The sequence below is a fragment of the Cricetulus griseus genome, chromosome 4 (genome assembly GCF_003668045.3).
Source record: "Cricetulus griseus strain 17A/GY chromosome 4, alternate assembly CriGri-PICRH-1.0, whole genome shotgun sequence".
Lineage (NCBI taxonomy): Eukaryota > Metazoa > Chordata > Mammalia > Rodentia > Cricetidae > Cricetulus > Cricetulus griseus.
The window spans coordinates 39,697,200-39,718,793 of NC_048597.1; positions in this window are offsets into that span (position 1 = coordinate 39,697,200).

The following is a 21,594-nucleotide window of genomic DNA, read 5'->3' on the forward strand; positions in this document are numbered from 1 at the left end:
ACTTGTTTAAAGTGGGACCATGGAAGTATGTCCAAGTTCATATATATAGCAGGTAGCATACCTGGAATTTAATCTCAAGCCTTATCGCTCATTCCACACCTATGCCCCATGGCTCTAGGGTGTCTAGATTTAGGGAAATTACTATTTGTTAAATGTGCCAATTTGGTGAAATTTCTAGTGTTCTCCCTAACACTACATAACTCCCATGGCTTCCATAAAATACACGGAAGCAAATGTGAATGAACATGGTTTCTTTTGTCTATTCTCTGGCTGATTAGAGGTTTCATAGTTCTTTCCAGCTTGTATGGAAAGTGTACAGATAAAATTAGGAGGCTGGTTTGAAATAACTTCAGATTCTTCCTACTCATTGATTATGCAGAATCCAAACCCTTAATGTGCATAATGGAGACATTACTTCACTCTACTTTATAATTTCTCTCGAAACACACACACACAAATAAAATACTAGCTCATTCAAAATGGTTGGCATGAAAATAGCCGCTGACTACAATCCACATTTCCAGAGAAGCTAGCAAACAAGGTGGACCTAAGAGAGACATACATGGTCCCCTAGAGAAGGGGAAAGGGTCAAGATCACCTGGGAAAATTGAGAGCACAGGAAGAGGGGGGAGAGAGATGGGAGAATGAGAAGGGAAGAAGAGGAGGGATACAGAGGACATGAGGTAGCAGAAAGGTTGAGTCAGGGGAAGAATAGAAGATAACAAGAATGGATATACTATAATAGAGGGAGACATTTTAGGTTTACAGAGAAATCAGGCACTAGGGAAATGTCTGGAGATCTACAAAGATAACACTAGCTAACAATCTAAGCAACAGAGGAGAAGCTAGCTTAAATGCCTTCCCCTGATAATGAGATTGATGACTGACTTATATGCCACCCGATAGTCCTCATTCAGCAGCTGGTGGAAGTAGAAGCAGACACTCACAACTAAGCACTGAACTGAACTGGAATCCAGATGCAGAGGACAAGTGAAGAGCAACGGGGTCCAGTCCAGGCTGGTGAAACCCACAGAAACAACTGCCCTGTACATCGGTGAGCTCTTGATCACCAGGCTGATAGCTGGGATACCCAGCATGGGACTGATCCAGACCCCAGGAACATGGATTTCATTGAGGAAACCTCAGAAATCTACAGGACCTCCTGTAGTAGTTCAGTACTTATCCCAAGCATAGGTGTGGACTTTGGGAGCCCATTCCACCTAGAGGAATACTCCCTGAGCCTAGGCCCTATCCTAAAAGATATGATAGACTTTGATGACACCCTGTGGAAGGCCTCACCATCCATGGGGAGCAGAAAGGATATGTGATAGGTAGGGTTTTAGTTGGGGAGGGTGGTAGGAGAGGATGGGAGGGAGAAGGGAACTGGGATTGTCATGTAAAACAATCTTGTTTCTAATTCAAATAAAAAAATTTGAAAGAAAAAAGAAATAGCAGCTGATATTGAAACCTTACAACTGAGCCAGAACATTAACTATGTGAGAGGCTGTGTGTGTGTCTATTATTCTTTATTTTGATTATATCAGTAGTGGGGATCATTAGGTCTTTAGTCCCTATGAAATAGTGCTGATCCTTCCATGTTCTTTCTCTTCCATCTGTGAGTAGAAATGTGATTGGAAATGTTACCGTCATCAAGTGCTAATAGAATCTAAAGTAGTTTGAATGTTGCCAAGAACTGAGCACTGTCAACTTCTCTGATTTGAATTGTCTCATAACCACCCTAGGCCTGAGGATAGTTGCAGATGCCAATTTGTGCATAAGATTGTGAAACTTTGGACAGTGACTCACAGCTGTCAGCTGGCAAAGACCCCTCAAACATTCCTCTTTCAAATTTCTTCAGACTCTTCAAATGGTCTCATGTGATGGTTAATATTAACTGTCAACTTGATGACTAGGAAGCAGACCTTAGGTCTTGGATTTGCCAATCCATGTGGGACGATACATTCTGACTCTGGGTGGAACCACTCCTTGAGCAGGGGATGTGGCTATACAAAAAATGAGAAGGCAAGTTGGGCAATAGTATGCACACATTAGTTCACTTCTCTCTTTTCTTGATGCACGTGATGGATTCATATGACTAGCTGCTTCAAGTTCTTGTTATAATGATGAATAGTAACCTGGAACCATGAGTCAAATCAATCATTTCTCCTTTAAGTGGATTTTGTCAGGGTATTTCATTAAAGTAATAGAAAAGAAACTGACTGGGTCTTTCTATGAAATTCAACTCTTATTGGAAGTTAAAGGGAATGGCTGCATTATAAAAAAATAATACCACAGTTTGATTTCTTCAGAATTAGAAAGTCCTGGGTTCTGTTTCCCCTGCCATCATTTATCAGTCAATGTCTCTGAAATAGTCAGGTACTTCATTTGTTAACTGAAGAGAACAGCAATATTTTCTCATAGGTTGTTGTGAGGTAGCTATTTAAAATGATGAAGATCCTTTAAGGTTTGGTAGAAAGATGCTGACATGATTTTAGGTCAAATATCCTTTAGTATTGCTGGCCACTAAACAACTTGTGTGTGTGTGTGTGTGTGTGTGTGTGTGTGTGTGTGTGTGTGTGTGTGTGTGTGTGTGTGTGTTGGAATCGCAGATCCAACAGCAATATATAAGCAAATTTCCTTCATTATAGGTGTTAAAAGGAGAGGTATCTGAGCTGTGAGAAGAAAGCTCAGTTTCACAGTTTAGTGAAGCCACTAGAAGGGTTGTAAATCCAAACTGTAGGAGCTTCCTCCTATTGCTCTACCCTATCCTGGGCTTGCTACATGCCCACAGCTGAGCAGCTGAAGAAGGCATTAGGTGGGATATAAGGTGTGGCTGGCTAAGCCCATCCACAGAGCAGTGTCTGTGTTCAGTCTGCTCTGATAAAGAACTTGAGCATAGTGACTGGAAAATCCTCAATACTCAGTTATTAGGATTCTTTATATTTGACTTATTCTGCTTCTAATTCCACTAGTTAATTTAGACAAGGAAAATAGGTCACAAAGCATCAGTCTGGCTTAATTGCTTTCTTTAACTCTGGACTTAGTAGTGTCACATTACTCAACAGTTTCCCAGAATTGGCCATTTTCAAGGTTCCCATCCCTCAAGGATAATTAATCTCCCCAATCATCAGCTGACTTGTGTTCTGACTTGTAATCAGGAAAGCAAGTGGCACAGGAGGAAACAGGCTAGCAAATGAAAGCAATTGCCTTGTAGACACACTTGAATTCAAGAAGGGCTGAAGATTATCACCCAGGTATGTCTCCTAAGCAGAGGGAGTTCTTATCTTGCTCTTCAAAGTCCAGACAGCCCCAGGACTCTCTGACTCCAGGCACAAAGAAAGGAAAAGGAAGCAAGGCGGGTCTTGAGCCCAACACTGTTTCTTGTTCCAAGTTGGACACTTTCCAACTACATTAAAGTTCTCCACACTACACTTTTTCAGCTGTGTTGGCAAACTCTGCCTTGGATGACACATCAAGAAAGAGGCATGCTTGATAGAGAAGAGGCAAATATAAAAAGAAGAAGGAAGGAAGTCAGAAAGCAGGCTCAGAGATGTCACCTTAGCAGCTGTTTCATTAACGCAAAGGCTCTACGGGAAAATGGCAAGGAATTCATGGAAGCTTTGGCTGATGTGGCAATCTATCAAATTTTAGAGGATGAATTTTTACACTAATGTTGCTTTTACTAAGTGTAGTATAATATGCAAACACACAGCCACAAAACTATCAGATGTATTTCTGTGACGTAGAAGTTTTAATGCCAAGATACTGGTTAGGTTACCAGAAGGCTCTATTTCACTAGGTTGGCTTTGGTCATATCCACTCCAACTGTCTACCTCTAACCTTTACCTCCCCCATACACACATTCATTGGAAATACTTGTTTTTATTCATCTCAGTGGGAAACACAACAATTATTTCAGTTTTATTTGTTAGCTGAGATAAATGCATTGACTTTTAAAAAAGTGTAATTCAAGCCAGCTATCTTGACTCATACTTCTAATCATAGCACTTGAGGAGTAGAAGCAAAGATTTAACACACACACACACACACACACACACACACACACACACACACATATATATATATATATATATATATATATATATATATACACACACACACACACACAACCACACATAATACATACACACATATATGCATGATGCTTTATTTCAAAGGGAGCTAAAACACTAGAGATTATCAAATATAAACCAGATAGTTTGATTTCATCTAAAAAGATGGAAAGACACTGAACAGTCATTTATTTGTGGTAATGCAGACGTTTGCCAAGGATTGGACTGAGGCAGGGATGGTGTGCCATTTGCTTGGCTGAGATTTCAAACCACATTTTGCAATGTAACTTGAAGTTTTCTGTCTCATTATGGTAGCATTTTCTTTCCTAAAGGTCATGAAGCAAATGAACTCTCGGTAAAGATGTTCAAATGAAATCATAACTGGAAGCGAGTCCTTCCCTAGGCAAAGTAATAACCAAGGTCAATTTAGATTAGCTGGCTGTGTTCCTACCTTTGGCAGAATAGCTTCTCCCTCTAAACTCTCCCCTCCTACTCCCCATCAAAAGGTTAACTGAGAGATAAAATGTAAGGCAAGCATGGGAATTTTGTCTTTCAGAGGACACTTCTTAAATTTATAAAAAAAAAATGATTTTCAGGTAGGAACCACTAAACCATGGGATCCTGTAAGTCAGGCATCAATAACTTAAAATTTAAACATAAATTAACATTTAAATCCCTATTTTGAAGCATGCAGTCTTGATGACCAAAGCAAATGATGTCAATTCTTTTGAGCCTAGATTCAGATATAATATTTTTAAAGGGATAAGGTCACAGTATCTAATGCTTTGTGTGGAGGATTAAGTGAGAACAGAAATCTAGAAGGCTTCTTTTTGCAGACACAGTATCTGATTTGACTCCTTTAAAAATTAATATCAAGGGCACAGTTCTTCTCCCTGGTGGCCACTCAGTGTGCTTCTTATAGACTGATATAATTTGGAGACGCTTGGACGTTATCCTGGAAACCACCAAAGAAAAGATTGTCAGAGGAGTGAGCCAGTTTGCTTTGGCTGAAAAGAGATGAGAAACTGAGTCATGTCTAGCCAGGGCTTCCTCCTTCAGTTCTAGCCTCCCTCACCTCTCTGAGAGTTTCTGGGTCCAAGGAACAGATGATAGACACTAGCATTCTGAAGAATGTATGACATTGAAATGTGCCTTTTACATAAGGAATATTACTTTCAATTTCTTTATTCCATTTATTCATTCATTTATATGTTATTAATTGAGGAATGTTTTTTGCTAATTCCAAAATGTAATCATTTTAAAAAAAAATCAAAATGAACTTTTTTTCTGTAAAACAGTTTCAGTGAGATTCCACCCTACAGGCATATACGCACACATGAGTACAATCAATAAATATCCCAGTTAGAAGGTTGTAACTTGCTGCTTGCATCTGGGGAAGGAAGAATAGTGTGTATGTAGCCTATTTTCAGGCATGCTAAAGTACATTTTGAAATTCAAGCAGAAGGCTGAGTGTCGAGAAAATCTAACCTTTTTGTGCATTTGCTTTTTCAGACAAGGTAGCTATATAGCTGAAGCTAGCCTTGAACTTCCAATTCTTCTGCCTCAGCTTACCAAATGCTGGCTTATAGACCATCAAGCTTGCTCAGTACAAACTTAGATAAGAGATTGGCCTACTTCTCTCATAAATACAGGCATAACTATTTTAAGCCAGAGACAAAACAAAAAACCTAAGAACTATACATGTATATGACAAGATAAAAAAATTCACAAATTTGATCGACAAAATCGAAGGTATAACAAAGATAGAGCCTGGTGTGGTGGCACATGGCTTTAGTCACAGCACTTGGGGAGGCAGATCTTTGTGAGTTTGTGGCCAGCCTATTCTACAAAGAGAGTCCTAAGACACCCAGGGCAATTACACAGAGAAACACTGTCTTGAAAAACAAAACAAAACAAAAAAATTAGAATACTTTTATAATGAAATTTTGTACTGAGACACATTGAATTGTTTTACAGGGGAAAACTATTTATGGTAACTGGGTTCGGTTACTGCTGCTTATATATTCATACTGATTTCTATGGACATTATTAACTCAAGGCTCTACCCAACTACCTTAGTAAAGAAAGAAGCTTAGTTCATTAATAGAAATGAATGTCGCACAGAAAATTAACAATTGACTATAAACAATGGGAAAAGGAGAATGAAAACATAAGAACAGAACAAAGAGGACATTCATGGAACATTTATAACCCTATTTTTGAGATTATAGTATAATTACAACGTTTTTCCCTTCCCTTCCTCCCTCTAAACCTTTCCATAAACGCTTCATTGCTCTCTTTTAAATTCATGGCCTCTTTTTTCATTAATTTTAAATATATGTATATATATATGTTCCTAAATAAAATCTGCTCAACCCGTATAATGTTACTCTTCAGGGTTTAGCTTTAATAGAAGATTTACCATATGAATGCCAATAGCTAAAGGACATGGCATGGTGTCTTAAATTTACCCTGTACTATAGTGCTTTTACTTTTAGAATGTAGAACCAAATCCCATTAAAGTCTTTTGTTATTTTATTTTTATTTAAATTAGAAACAAGCTTGTTTTACATGTCAATCCCAGTTCCTTCTCCCTCCCCTCCTTCCTGGCCCCCACTAACTCCCCTATCCCATCCCCTTTCTGGTCCCCAGGGAGGGTGAGGCCTTCCATAGTCTGTCATATCATCTGGAGCAGGGCCTAGGCCCTCCACCATGTGTCTAGGTTAAGAGAGTATCCCTCTATGTGGAGAGGGCTCCCAAAGTCCATTTGTGTACTAGGGATAAATACTGATCCACTACCAGAGAGTCCCCCTAGATAGCGGAGGCCTCCTCACTGACACCCAAATTCAGGGGGTCTTTTATTCAACAAGGATAAAAACACTTCTAAATTCAACAGTGCAGAAATGGATTGCATAATCAATATGGGAAAATGTCATTTGAGTGAATATTTGGGATCTGTGATGGCAAATATTTATCAACTTAATATGACATAGAATCACTTAGGTCATAGCAGTTCTCAAGCTTCCTAATGCTGCAACCCTTTAATACAATTTGTCATGTTGTGATGACCACCAACCAAAAAATTATTTCACTGCTACTTCATAACTGTGATTTTGCTCCTGTTATACATTGTAATGTAAATAGCGGATATGCAACCTCAAAGGGGTCAAGACCCACAGATTGAGAACCACCAAGTTAGACAATGATACCTTAAATATATATGTCTGTGGGGGAGTTTACAGATAGTGTTGATTGAGGTGGAACTACCCACCCTAACTGTAGATACCATCATTCTGTGGACTGGAGCCCTGGACTCAATGAAAAGGAGAAAGTGCACAATCTTCCTTTGACCGCTCCTAACTTCCTGGCTGCAGATGCCATGTGACAAGCTGCCTCACACCCCTCTTACCATCATGCTTCCTGGGCCATAATGTACTGCGATCCCAAACAAACCCTTCTTTGCTTAAGTTGGTTTGGTGTAAGTTGGTTTGGTATTTTGTCATGGCAATATGAACAGAGACAGATTTCATTGTAGCAAATGCCAGTTCTCAAATTCATGTAGCAGTTTGTATAGGAGGCTGATCCATAAATGTGACTGTACAAGATGTTATTAGGTTGCAAGGACTATTAGGAGGAAAAGTCAATGCAAGAACAACTCCCTGCCTTCTATTTCTATAGATAAACATGTAAAGCTCCCTTGCAATTGTGCCTCCTTCCTTTCTCCATATCAGAAATAGTAGGCAGACATTATTTTCATTAATGGGAGTAGCCCTGAGCTATTTTTGGGAAAAAAGTCCTTGCTTACCGTCAATATGCCACATAAATTCTCCTTCCTATAACCTACCACACCCAAAGCTCCTCTTTCTTCTGTCTGAACAGTTCTCAACAATCTGCCATTCTTTCTTAAAAATTACATAAAACATTTCAACTCTTAACTGCTTCTTTGGGATTTCTCATGGATTTTAAGAGAATATTTGCATGTAAAATTAAAAATAAAGTGCATGTATGCCTTTCATTATACTAATCTCTTTTTGCAAGTTTACATTAGAGGACTCAGCTATTGGATATATGAGGTTCAAGAAAATTATTTCCTTCCTGCCTCAAGTAGCATACAAAATCCAAACAGAAAAAATTCAGAGTTCATTGCTTTAGAATTTGGAGGAAGAGGACACGGAGCAGTTGCCATGTAATCAAAGCCAAATTTCTAGGAGATACACAAGAAATAAGTCTGTTGTGCTGGAATCAAGAAGTTAGCTTTCTTCATTTTCAGTGTTTTGTTATTCTAACTGTCTTTCCATATACTAGTTTTTGTACTTCTGAATAAACAAAATGGTTTGTTTTTTTGTGTGTGTGTATGAGCAAACACGTGTGTGTAGGTATCTCTATCACTAACATTTTAAGACAATTCTTTTACAGAATGGTCTCATTTAGATAAAATAGTTCAACTATGAAAATATACTTTTATAAAAGTCAAAAGTGTAATATAGGCAATAGGACATGCATAATATTGTTAACTGGAGTCAATTGTGAATCCTGGAGTTATGATTAAACCTATAAGCACACTGTACAAGCCTTTCAATCTTTTTTGGCTTAAAAAGATACCAGTACTATAACAACAATTTGAAAAAAACTCTAATATAGGATCTTCTATGGTTACTATGATCAAATAAGATAATTATATATGATATGCTATATATAGTTAAAAAACAAAAATTGTAAGGCACTTTGGAAGTGGTAAAATGAATCTTTTCATCCTCTAACTGAATTAAAATTCACATAAATAAAAGATACATTATGACATTTTAAAATAGATAAATTCTAAATACAAGTATTGAAAATGAAGTCATAATAATAGAGATGTGTAATGGTAATTTGCTTAAGAACACCACACTAATTTCTTTCTCCATGAATCTGCTCCACTAGATAAACCAATGGACCCAAGAACCCCTGTTTCAGCCAGTCTTTATTTTCCTATTAGTATATGGAATTAGTCTTAAACTAAAAGAGTCATTAAGTAAAACTATTCCCACTAATTCTACTATGAGAGTAATTACATGACATGACAATATAATTTGTATCTTATTCTATTTGAAATGTATAATGAAACACCACAACCTGTGTGCATTATGAACAACAATATGTATTTCTCACAGTGCTAAAGGGACAGGGAATCTAAAATCTGGATGCTAGTAGGAGCAGTGTCTGGTTAGGTTGTTCTTCCTAACTCACAAATGGCACCATTGTTTTGAATGCTCACCTGATAAATAGGTAGAAGGGGGTCTTTCTTCCTAGGACATGAACTCATTTACTCAGAGTCCACTCCCCTGGTCTAATTACTGCCACACATCATAACACCATCACACCTCATAGAATTTTGGGAGCCAATCATTAGAGCTAGACAAGTTTGTGGAGATGTGGGAACAATGATTCTTAATGAACTGAAGACCATATGGGTGAGAAGCAAAAGTAAAAAAAATGCTAAATTCCAATATATATTTCTGATTTATGTTTTCATCTCAAACCTGGGATTGGCCTTGTACATCACTAAATGATTATTTTATAATTAAGAATAATTACAACTATCTTCAAATACCTCTGAAGAATTGGAGGCCTAAGGACATGATGGTAAAATCTCAGGTACATAAACTAAGATTCATCATTATAAAAAGAAGGAGCCTTATAGGTCTCCCTACTAACTATTTCTTTTTGTGCTGTTTGTTCTTATTGAAATAAAAAACAAAGTTTCATCCTGTTAAGACTTCATATCCTTATTCAGATATATTCTCTGTCTATGTTTTTCTTTCTTTCTTAATGTGCACTATTTTATTGATGGAAATAGAAAAGCATTAGTTTTTTTCCACCCTACTTTTCTATTATTGAAAATGGATTATTTTATGCAATGTATTCTGATTATGGTTTCCCTCTCTCAACACTTCACAGAGCCTTCCCACCTCCCTTCCCATCTAGTCCACACCCTTACTGTCTCTTCTAAGAAAACAACTAGGCACCTAAAGAATAATAATAAAATAAAATGAGATGAAACAAAAACAAACCAGAATAAGACAAAACAAAAAGAATAAAAATAGCCAAAGAAAAAGTACAAGAAACACATATAGATGAAGAAACACACATATTAATAAACAAGTGCAATAGTCATGCATTTGCTGATCTAAACTATATACCAAGATATTAATAAATACTAGTCTCCTAGAACATAAAGCTCACAGGCTTCTGTACCCCTAAAGTTTTTGTTGAAATAGTAAGAGATCAAAAGTAATTAAGGAGAGAGGGAGGGAGGGATGGATGGATGGAGGGAGGGAGGGAGGGAGAGAGAGAGAAAGAGAGAGAGAGGGGGGTGCACCTAGTGAAAATTGCAGGAACTAAGGATGGATACATATGACCCACATTCATTCTAATGGATATAGAGGTAGTGCTATAATTAAAGAGGACAGAAAATATATTTAGTAATTATGTGGAGGAAGCACTCAGAGTGTATTCCAGAATCCCAGTTCTATCATTGATTCTGGAGTAGACAAGAACTCGATATCAATCTGATAGATGCTAATATCCATATTCACTTTGACATTATGTACTCTAGGAGTCCTGTGGCTGGAAAGCAGACAACAGTGATAGATCCCAAATCTCCCATGTAGAAAAAAATAAAAACTGGTCACTGGTTACAAGAGTTATAGGCTGAACTGTGTAGAGACTGCTAAGGCTTTACATATGTCATATCTATGTTTAAAATATTAAGTTGACTAGAAGAGAAACTGTAGGGAGATACCGTAACCATGCCTCCTAAGGGCTGGCTACAGGTGTGCCTGACCACGTCTGTTAGGGCGTGGTCAAGATGAGGTCAGGATGAAGTGTAATAGGTTTTTAAGGGGCTACAAGGCACGTGGGGGCCCTTCTCTCTGGCCTGCCTGCCTTGAGGTCCCTGGAATGCTCTGGCTTGCATTTGGCTGGTGTTTATCTGAATAAAGACATCTTAACCTTACAGACTACGGATCGGTTCTCATTATACCTGGTGCTCTCTTAATGTTTTTGTTTTGTAGGGGATTTGTTTGTTTTGAATTTGTATATGCTTCTGGTGTGTGTTTGTGTGTGTGTGTGTGTGTGTGTGTGTGTGTGTGTGTGTGTGTGTGTGTGTGTGTGTGTGCCTGAAGATGAATACAGGCGTAGTCTTCTATTGTTCTCTATGTTATCTATTAAGGCAAGGTCTTTCCATTCTGGCAAGTTTAGCTAATGATCTTTCTCTAGGGATCTGGGTCTCTGTTTTACAAGTGCTTGGATCACAAGTACCAGCCACAATTGCTTAGCTTTTATGTTCTATGGATCTCATGTCTGGCCCTCACGGTTGTGTGGTAAGTGCTTTATCTGCTGAGACTCATCCTAATCTCTGTCTTTTAAGGTAAAGATAACTCCATTTTGTTACACCAAGGAACAGGATTGTCTGGTAAAGCAATTAAGGATCAAGCAAAGAGTCATCAGAATTTGGAGAGATGGGAAAAATACTCACTTAGCCCTAGCACATCTACCATGGTTTTGTTGGAAGCTCAGCAACTTTAGTGTCAAATTTCTCCTGCCTCCGACTTATTTTCTGCTTATCTTTTATTTTGTAGCTCTCTGATGCTTGGCTTCTGCTGGTTCCATCATGGCTTCTATTTGGCCCATAGTAAATATCTACACTTTACAGTTTTCTTTGTGTCCTCATACTCAGGCTGCCCACAGAAGATCTCACAGGTTCCAATTCTTCTTCTTCTTCTTCTTCTTCTTCTTCTTCTTCTTCTTCTTCTTCTTCTTCTTCTTCTTCTTCTTCTTCTTCTCCTCCTCCTCCTCCTCCTCCTCCTCCTCCTCCTCCTCCTCCTCCTCCTCCTCTTCATCTTCATCCTCCACCTTCCCCCTCCTCCTTCTTATTCAAAATAATTCATTGGACACATTGGTTGGACAATAATTACTTATCTAATCAGTTTTGTTAAAAATAACACTGTGACATGACACAAAGCACTGTCATCCTAGTATGGGATTGTCTGGGAACTATCCTGAGCATTCCCCCCTGATATCCTTAAAGGTTTTTGTCATGTACCCATCAGTGAGTTCCTTTCTGACCATACTGCTTACAGTTTAATTTTTCAATTTCCTAGTAGTTGTACAAGATACTCTCCCATATAATCTACAGGTACATTTTGCCTTATACCTCTTTATTGTCCCTCTAAATATTTATTGGAATCTGTCTTCATAGCCCTCTCATTTACTTTGCACATAGTTTAATCTCCATTCACTAAAAGAGATACTCTACAAAGTGTGAAATGGTTTTCCTCTTCTAAGGCGAATCTAGTTTATGTCAAGTTGACAAAAACTAACCAGCATGGATTTTTGTTTGTTTTGTTTTGTTTTTCCCATCTTGGAGTGGCTAACACTAAGGTAGCAACTACCATATGTTAGCCAAAATGCTGGAAAAGGTCATAGGAAATGTACTTATAAACTGAATATATCTAAATAAGTTAGAGATAGCATAGCAAAAATTAGGTAGAGGTTGAGTCATAAAGAAAATTAGAGAAGTCCATGTAAACCCCAGTGTGTGGTAACACATTTAAACATCAGCTAGTTCAAGTGGGAGTGGAAGGGTGTATTACTTTCAGAGGACTCCAGGAAACAAAATTCAAGATAATTCACCAACATGTCAAGCTGATATTTTATAGGTCAAATGTGAAATGTCTTTGAACACTTGCATCCCAGATAGTAGCAGTGTTTAGGTATTCCCTGTCCAAGCCTCTCTGCTTCCTTTGTGTTATCCAATGTAATACAGCCACCTCATACACCTACTACCAAAGTGAGAGGTCACTCCCACCATCATGTCCTCCTCAGTATGATGGACCATTATCAGGTATTTTTCACAGTGGTGAGGAAAGTAATATAAAAAACTTGTATGAGAAGTGGTGTTGTTCTTGTTGTCAACCTGACTACATAATTCTTAGACCTGTGAACTGCAGGGAGAAACAAGAGAATTTTTGACTGTATGCTAGAGAGACCCTAGAATGCTGTCAGTTGAACTTCTTTTTTAATTTAAGTGCTTTATTAATAAGTGCTTGAAGCCTGTTGACCATTCGGAGGAGGGTAGATGTTGTAATTTTTTATTTCAAATTACAAAGGAAGTTCTTAAAATTCTCAGTTTGGCCATATATGAAACATTTCCCAAACCTTTAAAGATTTGTCCAGAAAAACCTTAATGACCATTCTGATGGAGTGTAGATGAACAGAATGCCCCTAGGAAGGTTGGCAGTGAAGGCAGCCAGTTAGGGCATCAAAGGAGAAGAAAGGAAATGGTATCTATTGGGAATTGGACTAGACATCATTCATACGACAATCTAGAAAAGAATTAGGCTGTTTTGTATGTGGACTGAACATTTAAGTGAGACTGAATTGAAAAGTAATCAACGAAATTGATTGTTAGATAGGATTTTTTGTAATTTATTTTTTATTTAAATTATAAATAAGATTCTTTTACATGTCAATCTCAGTTCCCTCTCCCTCTCCTCTTCCCCTGCATCCCACCAAGCCCCCCATCCCAACCCCTTTCTGCTCCCCAGGAAGGGAGAGTCCTTCCATGGGGGACCTTCAAAAAATCTGTCATATCATTTGGAACAGTCTCTCCCCTGTGTGTCCAGGCTGACAGAGTATCCCTCTATGTGGAGAGGGCTCTCAAAGTTCATTTGTGTACTAGGGGTAAATACTGATCCACTATCAGTGGCTCCATAGATTGTCTAGACCTCCAAACTGAATTCTTTCTTCAGGGGGTTTGGAACAGTCCTATGTTGGTTTCCCAGCTATCAGTCTGGGGTCCATGAGCTCCTGCTTCTTCAGGTCAGCTGTTTCTGTGGGTTTCTCCAGCCTGGTCTTGACCCCTTTGCTTATCACTCTCCCCTCTCTGCAACTGGATTCCAGCGTTGTTAGGATTTAAAGACAGCACAACCTCCAGGCTGTAACAAGGATGTTCATGGCTCCTTTTAGTCAGCTATTGAATGAGAATTCTGAGCAACTAATGATGCAGAAAGATAAAAAATAATATACATTTTAAAATATAAAGAATGAAATATGAGCAAATTTGTAAACAGGTAGTTGGGATGTCAGACAAAGGAGCTGTAGATGAAACAGAAGACAGCGCAGCAGTCAGGTCACTCTGCACTAGGGCAATGAAAAGGGGGCTTGAGGGTGAGACTCCTCTCTACAGGTCTACAGCAAAAAGAGAGAGAGAGAAAGAAAAGTGCCTGGAATCATAACTCTCCCAGGGTCTCTACTTCAGGAGAATGGCCTGCAAACATGTTTTCCCAGACCATCCACTCAAATACTTGGATGCCATATAACAACAGTCCAAGAGGGCCAGACCATGGATTGAGCTGGTAGCATAACTTTGTGTCATCTATGTGGTAGGTATGAGGGAAAAAAGAGATGACAAGAGGTTTGTGTTAAGGTTCCCATAAAAAGGATGTGCAGATCCCGAAGTTTCAGTAAATGCTTTTCCTTTTATTTCTGTTCATTTGATTTTTAAATTTTTGATTCTTCCCTTCCTTCCTTCCTTCCTTCCTTCCTTCCTTCCTTCCTTCCTTCCTTCCTTCCTTCCTTCCCTCTCTCTTTCTCTTTCTTTTGAGACAAAGTCTTGATGTGAAGCTGTAGGTGTTTTGGTCATTGCTTTATAGCTTAACCTGACCTTGAACTCTTGCTTTTGACTCCTGATTTCTGGGATTATAAGACTATACCACCATATCTGATTTATTCCTGCTCTTCTTTCTGCATATTGAGAGCAAGAATATTACATGCCATCACTACTTAACAGTCTTTTAGAGAATCATAAATTAGTATTGCTTTAAATATTAGCAAATATACAACTTTTGAATTCTTTATTTCATATATTGTCAATCTCAACAGGGAGAATTAGACCACTACCACAATTTGAACCACATTTGAAACAAGGTTGATTTTTTAATTGAGGTGCACCTAAGAGTTGGCCAAAGACTGCCTCCTAAGTTGGGTTAAAGAAAACAGCCCTGAATTCATTCCTTAGACCTCTTTTAAAGAATAAAATCATGAGTAGTTGCAAAGCAGGTTTACAGAAGAGAGTCAATGGGGCATCAAGGAAATATAGAAAAATACCAAAAAACATCATGTGGTTACCATGTAATTGGGGGCGTTGTTCAGGAAGGGTAAGGATATTCTCAAAAACAAACCAAGGTCTTGGATTGGAAAGGTCAGATTGCAGGAAACAGAAGGACCTCAGCCATTACAGTAAATAGAAACTTATTTTTAACAATGCAGGATAACGGCTCCTTCCTTTAAAATAGAGTCAAGCAAGTTCTTCAATATCTGCTTGTATATTTATGTTACTTGACAAATACAAGAATGGTAATATGTATACTTTGTCAACTAAATGTTTCATGATTTTCAGCTGAAATTCTGCATACATATAACTGATTAGAATTTATGTCATGCATAGTAAAAATTATCAAAATAAACTAAAATAAATATATGACTATTTGTAAACATATTTGTACACAATTCTATGTAAAAAGAATGATTAAGAAGGCATTGTTCTATGGATATGTGTATCATACATATCCATACTAACATACATACATAGCATCTGGTAATCCTAAAAATCTGAAAGATATCAACCAATCAGGAAGGAAACAATTATGATCCTTAATCTAGCCCAGTCACAATTCTAATAAGCTTGATTATATGATTTCAAGCAGATTAAAAGCAACATCTTGGAGCAGTCATGAGAGACTATAACCAGTAGACATAGCCAGTAGACAGTACTAGAATGTGGCTATAATTAATGTTAGGGCTTTCACTTCTATATGACCTTTAAACATATGAGAGCCCATTAAAAAGAACTGATGTTCAAATGATGATACTGAGTCATCAAGGAAAGGCTAAATTGTCTCCAGTTTCTGCCGGAGAAAAAAAAAAATCAATGAAATGTCTAAGAGTAAAATTGTAAGTCAAAGGTAACATTTAACCAAAAGTTCTTGTTGCTTTAATGGGTAGCCATCTTGTTAATGGAAATTGCAACACCACTTCCACCGCCACCACTTCAAACTCTCATTACCACCACTTTCAAAACCAATCCCTTTTCCACCATAAACTCCTACCACTGACACCACTGGGGAAGGGACTAGGGCTCACTAGTAGGCATTGGAGAAACCAGGAATGCTAATCATGAAGCCTCAAAGGAGGAAATGAGAACCTGTTTTCCAATCAGAAGGCTGGGAGTGAATATTGTTAATGGCTTGGTGACCATTACTATCTGTAGAGCTAGACCCCATTTAAATCCCAAGGACGTTTATCCAAAACTCTCCCTCCCTAGACCTTTATCTTTAGCTTTAGTTCTATTTTCAGTGAATAGAACCCATCTTTAGGGGAGATGTCACTTGTATTTTATAGTCTATTTACCTCTATGCTATTTTGGCAGGACACCACCAGATCCTAGGCCCTTAAGCTATTGAATCCATCTTCAAGGCAGAAGTCAACATACTTTGTAATGACTTCCATCGTAGTCACACTTTAAGCTTTATCATGCACATGGGATTGGAATGATTGGTACCAGGAAACTTTTTCTTTCAAAACTGTACTGGATTTAAATGTCTAAAATGAGCTGTCCTGATGTCAGGCTCCAATAGTTTTGACCCAGTACTGACTAAGTCATAATGCACTGAATTTTCCTTCTTGCTTCAATCAGTTTATTTCCCTTCTAGGTGTAAAGCTTGAAGGGACCCCTACCACCACCACAAACTGTCATGGCCCTCACCCCTAACACTAACTCCTACCTCCAGCACCAATTAAATGTTTTCATTTACAAGAGTTGTCATGGTCATAGTGTGTCTTCACAGCAATAGAAACCCTAACTAAGACACACTAGTATTATATAGATGATTATAGATGTCAGGACACAGGAGTCAATGATGACCATACCAATACCTTCCCTTTCCTTAGATTTCTTAACTGAGTACATAAAATATAATCTTTTTTGTTGATGTTTTTTCAATACAGGGTCTCTCTGTGTAGCTTTGGAAATCAGGCTGGCCTTAAACTCACAGAGATCTGCTTGCCTTTGCCTCCTGAGTCATAAAATATAATCTTAATACCATATTCTCTCCATATATATTAATCTAAACATTTTAAACTATCATAACCAAGTCTTGCTAAGTTATAAGTATAGTATCTATTCTACCCTAGTTTCCTAGATTTTAGCAGAACAAATAGATATGGGTTTCCAAAAGCATATCTAATTAACCTCATTAAAGAATAAGGATCCCATTTGTTTCCATGGACTCAATGTCCCAGAACAGTATTGGCTCTCCTACTCCCCAGGTTTATGTTGCCTCACACTCTTCTTTGTGCTCCTCTGCCACAGGAGACTTCTTTCCACCCTTTTGTTTAGTCTTTGTAGTACCTTTGTGTTGCTGTGATAAAATTCCCTGACAAAAGCAAATTAAAGAAGAAAGGTTTTATTTTGCTTCCCAGTTCCCGCACACGCTCCACTAAGGAGGGTGGCAGGGTGGCAGGAGACTGAAGCAGTTAGTCATGTCATAAACAATGAGGAATTGAGAGCAATGAAAACCTGCAGCAGCTCAGTTTCTTTTCTCCACTAACATAGTCCAATATCCCAGTCCAAAGCATTGGTACCACCATGATGGGAAGGCATATCAACCTCAATTATTCATCAAGATAATCCTCCATAGGCATGCTCAGAGACCTGTCTCTGGGTGATTCTAGAATGTGTCAAGTTGAAATTCAACACTAACCATCACAGCCACTGTCATCCTTAGTCTGGACACTTTTTCTTTCTACAGTGTCTAGTACCAATCATTTCTTTCATGTGATGGTCTTTTTTTCCCTTCTATTTCAATGTATTTTTAAGTGACTTCATGATTTTCTTGAATAAGCCAAAATACACCTTTGTTTCTTTTGATATATCTGAATTTATTTTTATCACCCCTTACTAGTTATGAAATACATAAATTGGTTGCTCTTTCTCCCCTATTTGCTTTGGCGATTAAAAACAATATTTTATTATTTTATGTCTATAGGTGTCTTGCCTAAATATAGTCTATGCACCACATTTGAGTAGAGTAATGCCTACAGAGGCAAGAAGCCCTTTAGATCCCTAGGAAGTGGAGTTGCAGACAGTTGTGAGCTGCCATACTTGTTCTGGAAATCAAACCTGGTTGCTTTGGAAGAGCAGCCTGTGCTCTTAACAACATTCCCTAAAGTGTGAGCAGGACACACACACACACACACACACACAATATGCTCACTAACAATGTAAATGTTGTTGAAAAGAAACAACCCTTAACAACACCACATGTCTATCTTAAGATATTTTGTCAGCATCTCAAGATGGCAACTGTAACAAATGTGCAGACCTGACTACATGTTTGGGTGTTTTTAAGTATGACTCATCTCATAGCGATACTAAAATGCAAACTGAAAGACAGAAGAGGCAGGGAATCCAGAGCTTTGTCTTCTTTATTCTTTAGAGAGGTCTATGTCCATAGGATAGAGGCCAATAAGCTATGCCGAAGAACATGTGTCTTTCTTGGCTGTTTCCTCAAAGCATCATGTTTTGATTGGGGTGAAGAAGAGAATTAAAGACATAGGAAGCCTTAACTTCTGGAATTGATTTGATTATTCCCCATTGGCCTATAAATAGTTCCTTAAAAGCTTCACAAGCAAGCAAATTAAAATAATAAGACCAAACACTCTTGGAGGCATGGTGTGTGTCCAAATTCATCTTAAAAAATCCACAGAAAAAGTTGACTCAACTCTGTAAATTATTGCAGACATTTTTCTTTCCAAGGACATGAACAAAAGTATTTACCATCCAGTAGCTGATGGAAGCAGAAGCAGACACCCACAGCTAAACACAGAGCTGAACTCTGGAATCCAGTTGCAGAAAGGGAGGAGTGATGAGCAAAGGGGTCAAGACCAGACTGGAGAAACCTACAGAAATAGCTGACCAGAGCAAGGTTCCTCAGTGACCCCAGACTGATAGCTGGGAAACCAGCATGGGACTGTTCCAGACTCCCAGACTGAGGGTGTCAGTTAGGAGGTCTGGGCAATCTATGGGGCTTCTGGTAGTGGTTCAGTATTTATCCGTAGTACACAGATGGACTTTGGAGCCCATTCTACATAGAGGAATATTCTCTCAGCCTAGACACAAGGGGAGGAGGGAGCTGGTTCCTACTCCACTTTAAAGATCCCCATGGAAGGCCTCACCCCTGCAGAGCAGAAAGGGGTTGGAATAGGAGGTTGGTGGTGGGCAGGGGAAGAGGGAAGGCAGAGGGAACTGGGAATGACATTGTAAAAGAAACTTTTTTCTAATTTAAAATTGGTCTAATTACAATTATAAAAATAAAAACAAAAGTAAAAAAGTTAGTGGTAGGTGTGTTTTCCTTACATTTTCAAATGTTACTGATTCATGAGCTCTGAAATGAATGAAGGTGAAGAAAATCATGTGGAATGGATTGCCACAAAATTAATGATCTCATGTACAGATGCTTGTATGGGTCTCCAATATCTCAGTAGGAATTTTTAAAGATATAACCTTTAGTCAGTGAACAAAAAAGAACTAGATTTCAGATAAATCCCTTTAATCTATTTAAAACATCAGCAAAAAATAAGTCTCTTCTGAGGTAACTTTTAAATGCTTTCCAAAGAATTTTGGCCAATGTGAAAAGCATTCCAAGCTATATGATTTTGGTACATCTTAAGGCATGCAAGTATTGAAGTCTGAGTTCTAAATTGTTTTGTGTGATTTTAAGCCCACAGAATAGGCCTGAAACAGTTATTAATTATAAATATCATGCATATTTTCTGATTCTTTTTGTATTATGTATGTGTGTGTGTTACATGGGAAAACATTGCACTGTGGGGATACTCTTGTGGACTGAGCTGGACAAACTTCTGATTGAGATCTACCTAGTCATTAATTGTGAACTTGGAAAGTGAGAAAAATGACAGTTGTTGCAGCATGAATGAATAGATTAAATATGGTCTTTTAAAGAAAACGACTTGCACAAATTAAGAAGTCCTTGAGAGGTGATGGAGAATGGGGATGATGATGGTACTAAATGTGGGGAAAGGGCTCCTGATATGGCTCGGAGTGCTAAAGCATTGGTACCAAGTGTTACAAAGTGAGGTTGATCTTCAGATTAACCAGCGAGAGACCTGAATCTTGAAAGTTGCCCTCTGACTTCTATACTTGCTATGGCACACTCATGCCTGTGTCCATGCATGTGCATGAGCATACACACACACACACACACACACACACACACACACACACACACACACACACAAACACACACACACTGAAAAAGAGGGAAAGATCACTTTTTTTCATGTGTGACTGAGTTATAATTAGAGCCAGAACTTCATAGAGGTCAACAAAAGACAATTTCTGATTCATTATTTGTGAAGTATTTTATATCTGTAATTATGACCTATTGCATAGAAAATAATGAGTTTCAGTAAAGGAGAGCTAAGTTCTATATTTAGAGCCATCATCTCACAATATGCATTATTTTCAGGATAAATAATGATTCTGGTAAGCAATAGTAGTGACGGTATCATACAATTTAAAAAAAAAAAACTGAGATCTACATGTAAAGCATAGTCTGCAGCTGCTTTTACCAAAATCATTCTAAATGTGTCCGGCATCCATGGTAATGACCTAATAGAGTAGAGCTTTCATATTTCACGATTTCTCCGCCCTTTGCAAGTTGAGTCACCATTATATATGACCTACATAATTTATCGAAAACCCTTCTAGTTTGCATAGATGTCCTTGAAGTTAGAAGCACTTAGGAAAATAGGTCCTTGAGTGCGTTGTATAGAAAAGAAAGAATGAACAATTGGGTGTATATAGATCCTATGATTTTGAGTCAAGACAGTTGCCAGTGGAAACTGAGTTCCTGACTGTCAGTCACATCATACTTGACCTTAACAGCCTCTCACCATTTGAAGTATGGTATTGGCAATCATGTTTTCTCTTGGTGTATAAAAATGTTAATACATTATACTAGAGTGACGTCATTATAATTTGAGAGGGAAAAGTAAACATTCATCCATACTACCTCTTTGATTTTATAAAGCTTTGGAACAGTAAACAACAACAACAACAAAGCGTTGAGTGGCTGTGTGTGCCTGTGGCTCTGGTATTGGAGGGTATGAGTGTAGAAGACAGAAGGATCCCTGAGCTTGCTGACTTCCAGCCTACCTGAAGAACAGCTGTAGGTTAGTGAGAAACCTTGTCTCAAGGGAATTAGGTGGAGAATAAGTTAAAGAGAAACATCCCAGCATCCTTCTGCAACCACTGCATGTATGCCATGGGTGCTTACGCCACAAAACATGTGTACATTCATCCAAACATCAAGAAGATACACAACACACAATAGCATATTAGCAAGGTGAATAAACTTCAGTGTCTCACTGTTGTGTTATATCTCATAGCAGTCCA